The sequence below is a fragment of the Chiloscyllium plagiosum genome, unplaced genomic scaffold (genome assembly GCF_037043375.1).
Source record: "Chiloscyllium plagiosum isolate Xiang-an unplaced genomic scaffold, Cpla_swu_hap1 HiC_scaffold_47, whole genome shotgun sequence".
NCBI lineage: Eukaryota > Metazoa > Chordata > Chondrichthyes > Orectolobiformes > Hemiscylliidae > Chiloscyllium > Chiloscyllium plagiosum.
This window is the reverse complement of record NW_028270185.1, coordinates 37550108-37561997: the sequence shown is the minus strand read 5'-3', so window position 1 is coordinate 37561997 and position 11890 is coordinate 37550108. Positions and strand designations below refer to the sequence as shown.

At 43.9% G+C, this 11890-nt stretch overlaps 1 long non-coding RNA gene across 1 annotated transcript; it reads right to left on the bottom strand.

The window, feature by feature from the left end:
- Nucleotides 1-2182: 2182 nt before the first annotated feature.
- LOC148136097 (uncharacterized) lies at nt 2183-10792 on the bottom strand. The gene is made up of 3 exons (XR_015754758.1): nt 10710-10792; nt 10203-10318; nt 2183-2201 (listed from the first exon to the last, which is right to left on the bottom strand). It is a non-coding gene; the product is annotated as an uncharacterized LOC148136097 (long non-coding RNA).
- Nucleotides 10793-11890: the final 1098 nt, after the last annotated feature.

Genomic DNA, 11890 nt, shown 5'->3' with positions numbered 1-11890 from the left:
ATTGACAGCCCTAAGATTTTGCACAAAACACCATTTTTGTGATCTTCCAAGCTTTGGGATAGGTAAGAAGGGAGTGTTGCAAAGACTGGTTGTGGGCAGGAGGAATCCTTGTTGAAAAGGTGATTCCATAACTAGTTTGATTCCCAATACTGCTGCCGGTGAATCGGGTATTGTTGTATTGATGGCAGGATTGTTCCCTGTCTGAGAGTAATTGTATGTTGTTTGGGAGGACAATAGCTGGCCTGCATAGTTCTATTGCTGTGCCTACAGTCATTATGGGAGATCACCTAATAAGAGTTGGCTCTCCGAGGAAGAGGCAGCGTCTTTGCCTTGTTTTGTAAAAGTAGTTTGTAGGAATGCGGGATCACAGCGCACACACAACTCTCCATTCCCAATCAGTGCAAGCTCTACGAATGGGTCTGTGTCTTGCCCAGACGGTGTGAAATGTATTGTTGGTTGTGCTACACGCCCTATCATGGTTGTGAGATCTTTGGGGTGCTGTGTATTCTTAACTATGAAGGGTATTTGCAGGCCAGTGCAGCCTGCTCTGCGCTGAGTTGCACGTCTGCTGCAACACCCCGTGGTCTGAAAAAGTATCTGCCAGTGATGGTTAGTGGGGAGTTGAGCTCCAGATGTGAGTCCATGAGTGGATGATATGTTGATGCTGAAACCGGGGGGGGGGGGGGGGGGAGGGGATGGGGAGGTGAAAGCTGGGCAGTGAAATTGACATACAAAACGGCTTGGCAACAGCACCCACCAGATAATGGGTAGAGGATGAAGGGGTAGTTGATATGCAGGAGCAGAGACGGTCAGGAAAGACGAGTGTAGTTTCTGGCGGGCACAACCAGGCGCTTGAGCCATATACTAATCTTACAACTGACAGCAGGGGAATTCCAGACTGCTCTTGCAAACATCCTGGAGCCTTAGTGCACCGCCACTTCCCAGAATGTGCTGAAAAGAGAGAAAGAAAGAATACAAAAAGAATGGGCCATGAAAAGTGAATTTCACCAACCACATTCTTGATTAGATTACCTTTCCCTTCCGCCGTCTCCAGGACAGAAATGAAGGTATTGGTAGAAATGTAAGAACATATGACATCGAAATTCATTGGAATCATTTTCCCATTCACCAAAACAGAAAATAATGGCTAGTAGAGTCACTATAGAACTTTGTTTCACTACAGCGATGAAATAATGGTCTCTCTTCGGTTCCAGTGAAAACTCAACTTGTCTGGAACAAAACAGCAGCAGTAGAGATGCTTGAACCTACGATTTATCGTGTGGGCGGCGAGCACGATCATGACAACATGAACACTGATCCCTTTGAGAGAGTCTGCACTCTCCCACACCGCAGTTAATTCTTCAAGTAGCAAACCCACCAGTTCTGGGTTTTCTTTGTTTGCTTTGAACACGCTAGTTAAACATGCTGTAGCTTTGTTGTTGGCCCACAGAAATGGCAGTGGTGGGATTGGAAGCGACGCCCCCTTAGAGACTGGAACCTGGTTCCAGCGCCTTCGACCGCTCGGCCACGGTAACACCCGAAAGCGTGCCAACTATATTCATACATTTTCAATTGTGCTCCTGCAAAATAATAGAAGTAAACTCACAGGGAAAGCATTCCGTGATCCCTGTCCTTCTCGCATCGCAGCTCGGATATGCCCGACTACAAGATCAATTTCGCAACAGATAAAGGTAGCCCATCAATCCACACAAAAATCAATGGAAAGCTGAATCTATCTTCTGAGTCTCTTTTCAGCTACAAATGTATATGCGAGTGTGAGAATGCATGTTTTGATTTGATAAAATAGCCATGACATTACTGGAATGTCGATTCTTGCTTTAGGAAATGATTTCACCCATTGGTCGAAACAGAACAACTTTCACATTAACACGGAACATGAAATACACTGGACTTCAGAAAAAATGCACATAAGTGAGTATGCCGAGTTCCACATCATACCGTGCAGCATAGTTTCAGTCACCGGGACTATTTTGCAGAATCAGTGTCCCAAAGAATGTTTTCTACCTGAAAAGCCGCGGTAGCAGTCCAATCCGAGAAGATAGATCACAATGTCAGCATGCTCATACCTCGGTGGCAGTATGATTTGGCACTTTCCTTGTCTGTTACATTAACCGTGCAACTTGCTGCAGAGATGTCTTCACCAGGACATGAGCGACATGGCTGCCAGCTGAGTTGGAACCCTGTGTGGGAATCGATGGGAAGCGACTCAGTAAATTTTACGAAATTCCATGGTGCTTATTATAGATGCAGTGTCTGTTCACGTCAATCTAAAAGGCAGTTTCTGAACATAGCAACAGAAGTCAAAAGGTGATTACCCCACTCCCCACTCCAGAAGATGTCAAAGAGGTGCTAAATGTACGTGAGTGCTCTTTATTCTCGATGTAAAAAGCTCTCCCGCCTGAGTCACCTTCATGTCTCTAATTGTTGAGTGAATCACAATGGAAGAGTTTCATCAGAGGTGCAACTGCCTCACTTTGTTATCCGGCTTCCCCCCTCCCCTCTGCCACTCACTCCCCGTTTACACTTTCCTGCTTTCTGTGATTTTAAGAAAACCAAATAGATGCAATGCCATTCGGTAACCTGTCTGTTATTTCCGCAGTCTCAGTACCAACATGACTTAGATCTCGGGGCGCACCTTAATATGAGTGACGCTATGACAGCACAAGTCCAGAGGTTCCTCTGAAACTGTAAATTCATTCATTGCTTTGCTGACGGAATGAGCCGCTAACGTGCGAAAGCATGATTCAGGACTTCTGGTGCTAACTCTAGCACATTGAATAACGGCAGACAGTTTCAAAATGAGACCTTTCAGAGACGACTTTGGGGTATATTTGACAGATAGGCTACATTATGAATCCATGGTGCACCGTGACACTAGCACATCAGCTTTCTCCTTGGCTTTGGAAAGGACCATCTGCGCAAGGAATGCAAATGCGTCACTGCTTTTTGTGGCAGGATTAGAACGCGGGAACTACACTCTTAAACGGAATGGCGTATGTTCAGAAGCAGGTTGGAGAAACACTTAACAACGTTTCGCCCAGTACTTAAAATGGAATTGCATTATTTTTCACCCTGAGAGTCGATTTGCGCGAGTAAACTCAAAGCTGATGGGAAAGCAAACAGGAAATCTCCGTTCTCGTCCATCAAGCAACGTCGTGTTGCTTGCACCCGCTTTCAAGGATTACTATTAGCGGGGCTAGCCATCACTGGCTGTGGCGCAATAGTTTAGTCTATTCGACTGTTCAACGGAAAGGTAGCATTGTTAAACACTGCAGAACGGAAAGACTTCCTTACTTTTGTCACGACTGACCATACTTCGTGAGATAGTCCCGGATCCTCAGTTGAGGATTTTTGCTGCTGGCAGTTATCTCACAAACCGTGTTATCTCGAAATGTATTGAGCGAATTGCAAAACAGAGAGCAGTTAACACGGAACACAAACAAAACTGGCATTCCTCATGCATTTTCAGACACAGAGATGCATGAATGCTAAATGTGAGATATTCCGAGGGCATGAGTTATAAAGCAATCTCACAACTAACAACAGGGCAATTCCAACTTATTCTTTCAAACATACTGGAGCCTTAGTGAACCACCACTTCCCAGAAAGTGCTGAAAAGAGAGAAAGAATGAACACAATAAGAATAGGCCATAGAAAGTCAATTTCATCAATCACAGTCTCGATTAGATTAGCTTTCCCTTCCGCCATCCCCAGGACAGAAAAGAAGGAATAGAGAGGAATTTAAGAACATATGACATCGCAATTCATTGGAAACATTTTCCCTTGCGCCAGAACACCAAATAATGGCGAGAAGAGTCACTGCAGGACTTTGTTTCACAACAACAATAAAAAACAGTCTCTCTTCAATTCCAGTGAAAACTCAACTTGCCTGGAACGAAACAGCAGCAAGAGAGCTGCTTGAGCCCGCGATTTACCGTGTGGAAGGCGAAGACGTCATGACAACACGGAGACTGACCCCTTGGAGAAATTCTGTACTCTCCCACACTGCAGTTTACTCTCCAAAAGAGACAGACCCGCAGTTGTCCTTTGACCACGGCACTTGAACACGCTGCAGCTGATGTGACGGAAATTGCAGCAGTGGGATTCAAACCTCCACCACCTGCCACATTGGAACCTGAATCCTGCGGCTGAGGCTGCTTGGCCACGCTACAGAGCCCTGACCTTCTCTGAGTAATGAAGGGAGCTGTGTCTGATCCGCAGGACACCCTGCAGGATTATCAGGTAGCGACTTCCTCCCTGTGACCTGTACGTGCCGGCTAAGATTCTGTTGTGCAGATGTGTCCCGGCTTTGCCAATATCACCGTTGTTTAACTCCCTACATTCTGTTGGTCTAACTGTGATTCCACTCAGAATCAAAAATGTGTCACAAACCATCTGAGCTGTGCTGGCTCTCCACAGAGATAAATGTGTTTCTCTTTTGGTATCATTCTCTTGCCTTCTCCCTGTAACTCTCCGCACGTTTACTTTCAACATAAACATAAAACTGTTTTTAAATAACTCGATTGAAACTGCGTCTTTGTCAATGTCAGGCAATGCATTACAGATCCTAACCACTCCCTATGTGAGAACGGTTCTCCTCATGTACATTTTTTTACGTTTACTAATGACTTTAAATATCTGCCGAATCATTCTCGACCCTTTCAGGCGTGGGGAGCATTCTCCCTTCCTTATTTCCTCTGTCTATCCCACTCATGTCTTGGAAAGGTTTAACAAGGCCAGCTTTCGACCTTCTACTCTCCATGTAAAACTGTCCCAATTTTCCCAATAACCTTTATTATTGATATTCCTCAGATACCAGACCATTCCCATCAACTTGTTCAGCGCTGTTTCCAATCCTTTCCCGTCCCCACTTCCGAAATGTTCAAACCCAGAACTGTGCAAACATCAAGATGGTGGAATTATTCAGAGTGAGATTGTGTGGGTGAACATCCTGAAACACTTGTTTCACTTTTACCGCATGTGGTACTTTGCCATGCCCACTACAATGACACTTATTACCCCAGAACTCGACGTTATTTCAAGGGGTGCAACTTCATGATTTACACCTTATTTTTATCAAACAGTTGATAGGACGACCGGGCAAAGTGAAATCAAACAACCAAGGCTCGATGGCGACATGAAGTAAGAAATTCTCACATGTCAGTATTAACTCAAGCTACGAAGCGACGATCATGCCCCTAAACACGTGACATTCTTACGTTTCCAACACCAAACCAGCTCAAAGTCGCTCAGAACTAACTACATTTCACTTTGCTCTCGGATTTCTAAGCTCCAAAGAGTTTCAAGAATATCGCCTTCTTATTCCGTCTCCTTGTTGACGGGACAGTGCTGTTTATCCCTTCCGCTTGGACTCCATCGGCAGAGTTTTCAGCTATTTCCCTCCAATGGCAGGCAGTGTGAGGGGAGGCAAGCGTGGATGTGCCCTCAAGCTCGCTCTGATCGGCACAGCCAGTTCCATCAAGTGCTGGAAATCTGCAAGTTTGTTTGGAAACTTCCTGAAAATATCGTTTATCTGAGAGTTGTCTGTTGGGAAAGACAGAATGTTCTCCGGATTCTCTGCCATCAGTTAAATTCATGTGAGGGCATTTTTGTGCAGCCTGTTTGCTGTTCAGACTCCATCTTCACACAACAATCCTGTAGGAAGGTTTTTGTAACAGTGACATTATTTTCTACACTGCAATCGGGCAGCAGTTAACACCTGAGCCCCAACTGTCCCAAATGAAGAAAATGCGAATGAAACCCTCAGTTTCATCCCCACAGTCCTGAGCTGCGGGGCTGCAGACAGTCTAACGCAGAAGAGAAGGTTAAGATGAAACACTGTTTCACCATCAGCCACTCTGTCCCAGAGACAGGAAGATGGACAACATTAACGTGTGACGTCACTCATACGTTGACTGAAGCTGGTCAACGTATGAGTCCTGGGCGAATCTCTGTAGCTTGTATATCTCTGTGGTTATTCATAATTGGCGATCTATGTCCTAATAATATGGTATTGTGTCAGTGTCATAATGCTGTCTCCAACAAGTTGATCCAATTGTCACTCACGACTTTTCATTTCACGGGAAGGACACTGCTGTGTGAACCAGCGTAAGGACTGACTACAGGGCGTCATGCGCATAGAGCAGTCTACAACTGATATATCTCACCTTCACCAGTTTATTCCCAGCTCTGGCAAATGATTTTGTGAATCAGATCAGAGCGGACCGACAGACAACAGAAAAAGAGCGTCCAGACCTTCACAAGTGTGTTTCCTCACATGTGTAAATTTGGCGGGTGTATCATAACGAAACGTTCATTTCAGATACATTGAGTGAAAGGAAGTGGAAAGTGGAACAACATGCAATACGTAGAATAGAGCTATGTTATCGAGGAACACGAACGGGTCAGTACACACACTGACACCTGGAATTGTCAACGAGCAGAGGATGTTTTCAATCCATTAATTTCCGAGTAATGTGCCCAATAGGCTCCCGCTGGGCCGCTCTGTTAGCGCTGACCACAGCAGTTTCCCACAGTCTTCAGCTTTTCGTCTGGGGTGTGGCATGGCAATCAGTGTCGTGGGAGAGAATTGTGAACGTGCTCTTCAGCTCCATATCAAAAACAGGTTTGGGGATCGGGGAGGCGGCATGAAGGAGTAGGAGTTATGCAAATTGTGGAAAGCTGTACAAAAGGGAGTTCGCGATGCACAGGAACCCATTTTCTTTTGGGAACCTTGTGCAAATAACGCCATCTGAAATAGATGAAACATTCTGAAGCAGAACTACAGGGAAAGAGAGTATCTCTCCCAGTCATCGGGAACTGTGTCTGTGTCCTCCTCAAAGTTACAGCAAGGCCTCTGCTGTCTGAATCAGCATGGAATGTTACTGCAGCATATCCTGTCGCTCAGGCACACTGCACCTGATGTGTATAAACTTTATCACGTTACCACAAGCTCAGAGAATAAATTTCAAAGCTCAAATCATCACAGAGTGACAGGGAACAGAAGATACCGTTTCAGACCATTCTCTTAACACCCCTCAGAGCACAGTCTTGACCAGTGCATGTTCGCAACATTTTCAATCTTAGTCTGTGTGACAACAAAAGCAGGAACCAGGAACTGTTTATCTCGCTTCTTAAAACAGGCGTGAAAATTTTGCAGAGCATAGATACATCTATCTGCTGTTAGTCAAAAGATGAAAAGGAGACTATAGTTCACAGAGTATGGTCAGCCCTCTGGGTTATGAGTTCATCATGCTCCAACTGTGACGCTCTGCTCAGAGGATTTGAGCACAAACAAAGGAATGACTGAGTGACAAAATCTGTTGAAACCGATTCTGTGAGGAATTGAATGCCATGGAATGAAAAGCCCCTTGAGAGAGGGATATAACATTTTCTGTGAAGGGATTTTTTTCCAGACTGGAGGAGAGTACGCAGTGTTGTTTCCATAGGTGAATATCAGGATAGATAGATTGAAACAGCGTCGATTGTTATTGTACGGAGCCCTGTCGCTTTGACACACTGAACATTTAGTGCAATGGCGAAAAGCACGGACCTTTTGTGTAGAGAGGACAACTTCAAAATCTTTAATGAGGCAAAATGCACAAATGAGCGAAACTACAAAGCAACAACAGAAACTGGCGTTGCGTGACGAGGTAAACCCCCTCTGCTGATGAAAACCATCAAAACAGAAAGGATTCGTCCGTGTTGTCTTCTGTTAAAATTCAATAGGCAAAGAATTTCCAAAAAATCATTATTTAAAGATAAAAATAACATTATATTTTGATATTTGAAACAGAATAATCAACTTACATTTACTTTCAACGCCTTTCTCTAAACTGGTATTTAACCTTCTCCTCTACAATACCTTCCCCAAACCAGATTTCATTAACATTTACAAAAAAATTACAATTCAAAACCAGTCAGTTGTCGAATCTTTTCTTTGTATCTTCCTCTGTAGATTTATTTCTCCAGGTCGGTGTTGATGCATTTCTTCTATGCAATCTATTTTTCCAGATGGGCACCTCTTGAAGATTTTACTAACACCTTACAACTGTTGGTCTTTTATCTGCTCTCTTTGCTGTTCTTTGCCGCCCTGGGTAACTGTTAAAAATGTCCGATATTTGTCCCACAAAACGTTGGATCGTTTCATTGGTTTTAACATTGTAAAAATAACAAATTGTAACTTGATTGGGGCATAATTTAAACTGATTGGCCAAATTCGTATTTTGTTTGTATCCATGTAACACAGCTCTTAGTTGTTTTGACCAAATGTTATGTTGATACCTTGTTCTGGACTCCTTGTGCTAGCCAGACATTTCAGCGCCATTAAAAGAACATTATACCCACAACGTCATTACACTGGCATTTGCCAAGACAATCTATGTCGCTCAACATCGCTCTCTGTCAATCTCATGTGCCTGAGATTTGAACAATCTCTGGTATGTTCAACAAAACTGCACTATTCTCATAATCTCAGATTTAACACACTGCTTATGTATGTCTGACAATATTAGTTGATTCCTCACTGTGTTACTTCAGCACATGTTCAGAAGAAATAACAATAAGAACAACAATCACCTATGTGACTGCGATTTGAGCCAATGTTGCTGCAGCCAACCGATTCAGCTGGAAATGAAATCGCCCTCATCTTTACTGTACAGGTAATCAGATTGCATAGCACAGTGGTAAGTTTTCATGAGTTGAATTGGACCCAGCATCATTCCTCAGGACGAAATTTAATGCTATATAAAGACATGATGAATTACACGTGGTTTGGGGGGTGGAATATCGTTAGGAAGGATATGGTCAGAGTTCCCTCGATATAAAATCGTTCGAGATGACGGAAATGAGATTTCCTGGGAGATAAAGCCACGAGAAAATAAAAGAAGGGGTTTAAAGGGATGGGGGAATAGATGAGGAATCACGCAATACAAATCGGGAATAACTGAGTTGTGTCCTAATGGAGGTTTTCCAGCGGGTGTGAGGTTGCTAAGGGTAACTAGGAGGGAACTTCCCTCGTTCAGGTGAGTGTATGACGTTAGAGCTTCAAAACCAGCAAGGAGCGACAAAGACGTTGACAGCAGGAGCGAATTTAACAGGGACAAGGATTCTGGAGTGCCTGGATGAGAAGGCAAATGTGACACACTCGCGAATTAGTTAACGTTTATCAGAAAGAAATAGCATAATACCTGCAACTGAACATGTTAAATGTAAGAAGAGCTAGTGGTGTTGAAAGGTGTAGCAGCTGGTTCTCCATGAACTACTACAGATTGTAAATGTGCTGAGCTGTTTGTTTTAGCTTTGCATGAAATGGAAGCCGGTTATCTCAGTCCGCTGATGAACTGGTGTATGGTATGGAGTGAGACAAACAATGTGGGATTAATTGTCGCACTGTCTCAGGGTGCCAGAAGGATCATCCTATCCTCTGCTCACGTGATCTGTAATACAATGTGACTCTGGTGAGTAGGAATACACCTGTCGATGTCAAGCATCATTATCATTGCCATTTATTGCCTTGAACATTTGGTCACAATGACCAGGACCGGGACTGAGTCCTTTTAATATTCACTGACTTAATTGGACAGAGAAAAATGTTGTGCAAAATAGACTTGATTGAAAACTGGGTTTCCGTGGTTCTCTGCGTTGTTTACAGAAAATGTTACATTATCGCTATCACAGGGCTTCTCATTCGGTTGGCTTAAATTTGGCACTGCACTTGATTCAAAGAAGGATGACGGGGGGAGAAGGGTGACGGGGAGGGAAGGCGACGGGAGGGGGAAGGTGATAGCGGGGGAAGCATGGGTGTGTACGAGCAGGGAAGGGAAGAGTGTGTGTAAGAGGGAGCATGAAGAATGAAAGCAAAAATAGAGCATAGCAGGGTCTGAGTGATGTTTGTGAGGTAGGCTACACATACGAGTGGAATAAATTAACAGCAAATACGTCAGGGATCTGCAGTGACGAAGCTCTCATTTGACCATAACTAGAAGAAATAACAATAATCTGTCACAGAGAGTTAAAATACTCATTATTAAAGGTAGCGCAGGTTGGATATTGGCAAAGAGATTGTCATGGAGGACAGGGATTCAGATCCACAGTGAAGAGATCACACCAGGGCCTAACCAATGAACCACAGCAAAGCAAGTTAACTACTAAATTATAGATGAAAGTTCAAAAATATTCACCTCTGAATCAATGTCGTTGTACTTCAATGTAAACTCTCTAGCTGGAGCTTGGAGCTGAGAAGTTAGCACAGAACGTGCACCAGAGAAACGCTTCAGTTTTCATTCCTTCCACTACTCTGCAAAATGAGATGACAAAAGAAACATGTTGAGAGACATTCAGAATAAACAAATGTATCTCTTGGCTTGTGTATTAAACATCCACCTGTTAAAGGTGTTTCCAAAATCGACCACCATCAGTTCAGGATGGGAATTTCCAACTTGATTTGAGAGATCTACTATTTTAATGACAAGATTATGTTGTAGAGATTATTTGAGAGATGCATCCAATTTTAAGATGTTTTTCTAACCGCCAATTTTGTTCTTCCAAAGATTATTTGGATAGCAGAAGATTGGAATTCAGGAAAGAGAAAATTATTAATGAACAGATTCAATCTTCTGTGTGAATCTCCTCAATGGCGGAGTAGCTACCCAGCATTCTCCACGGGGATGAATACTCTCTATACTCACTACAGGGAGGGCGGTGCAGCCGCAGTGCTGTGTTTGGCTCCGTGTGAAATGGCGAGACGCGCTTTTCCAGACGGTAAGGCTGCAGAAGCTGGAGAGAGGGATTCAGACCGAGAATAAACCCTTCCAGCGAGAAGCGAAAACCTTTAAAATAACTTGTGGCTAAGTGTTTTACAGTTCCGAGGTGACCAGCCGCCATCTTGGCCGGAAATGTGGACGTATGCGCAGAGGGATGCGTGACGTCACTGGGCGGGGCCTAAGGGAGATTCATGCAGATGCTGAAAATCTGAGACGAGAGTCATAGAGATGTACGGCATGGAAACAGAGCCTTCGGTCCAGCCCATTCATACCGACCAGATATCCCAACCCAATCTAGTCCCACCTGCCAGCTACCGGCCTGTATCCCACCAAACCCTTCCTATTCATACACCAATCCAAATGTCTTTTAAATGTTGCAATTGTACCAGCCTCCACCATTTCCTCTGGCAGCTCATTCCATACATGTATCACTCTGTGCGTGAAAGAATTGCCCCTTGGGTCTCTTTTATATATTTGCCCTCTCACCCTAAACCTCTTCCCTCTAGTTCTGGACTGCCCCACCCCAGGGAAAAAAAACTTTGTCTATTTATCCTTTTCATGCCCCTAATGATTTTGGAAAACCTCTGTAAGGTCACCCCTCAACCTCCGTCACTCCAGGGAAAACAGCCCTAGCCTGTTCAGCTTCTCCATATAGCTCAAATCCTCCAATCCTGGCAACATCTTTGTAAATCGTTTCTGAACCTGTTCAAGTTTCGCAACATCTTTCCAATAGGAAGAGACCAGAATTGCACACAATATTCCAACAGTCGCCTAACTCATATCATCTTTAGCTGCAACATGACCTCCCAACTCCTGTACTCAATACTCTGACCGATAAAGGAAAGCATACCAAACGCCTTCTTCACTATCCTATTGACCTGCGACTCCACTTTCAAGGAGCCATGAATCTGCACTCCAAGGTCTCTTTGTTCATCAACACTCCCTTGGACCTTATCATTAAGTGTATAAGTCCATCTAAGATTTGTTTTCCCAAAATCCAGAACCTTGCATTTTTCTGAATTAAACTCCATCTGCTATTTCTCAGCCCATTGGCCCACCTGGTCAAGATCCTGTTGTAATCTGAGGTAACTTTCTTCTCTGTCCAC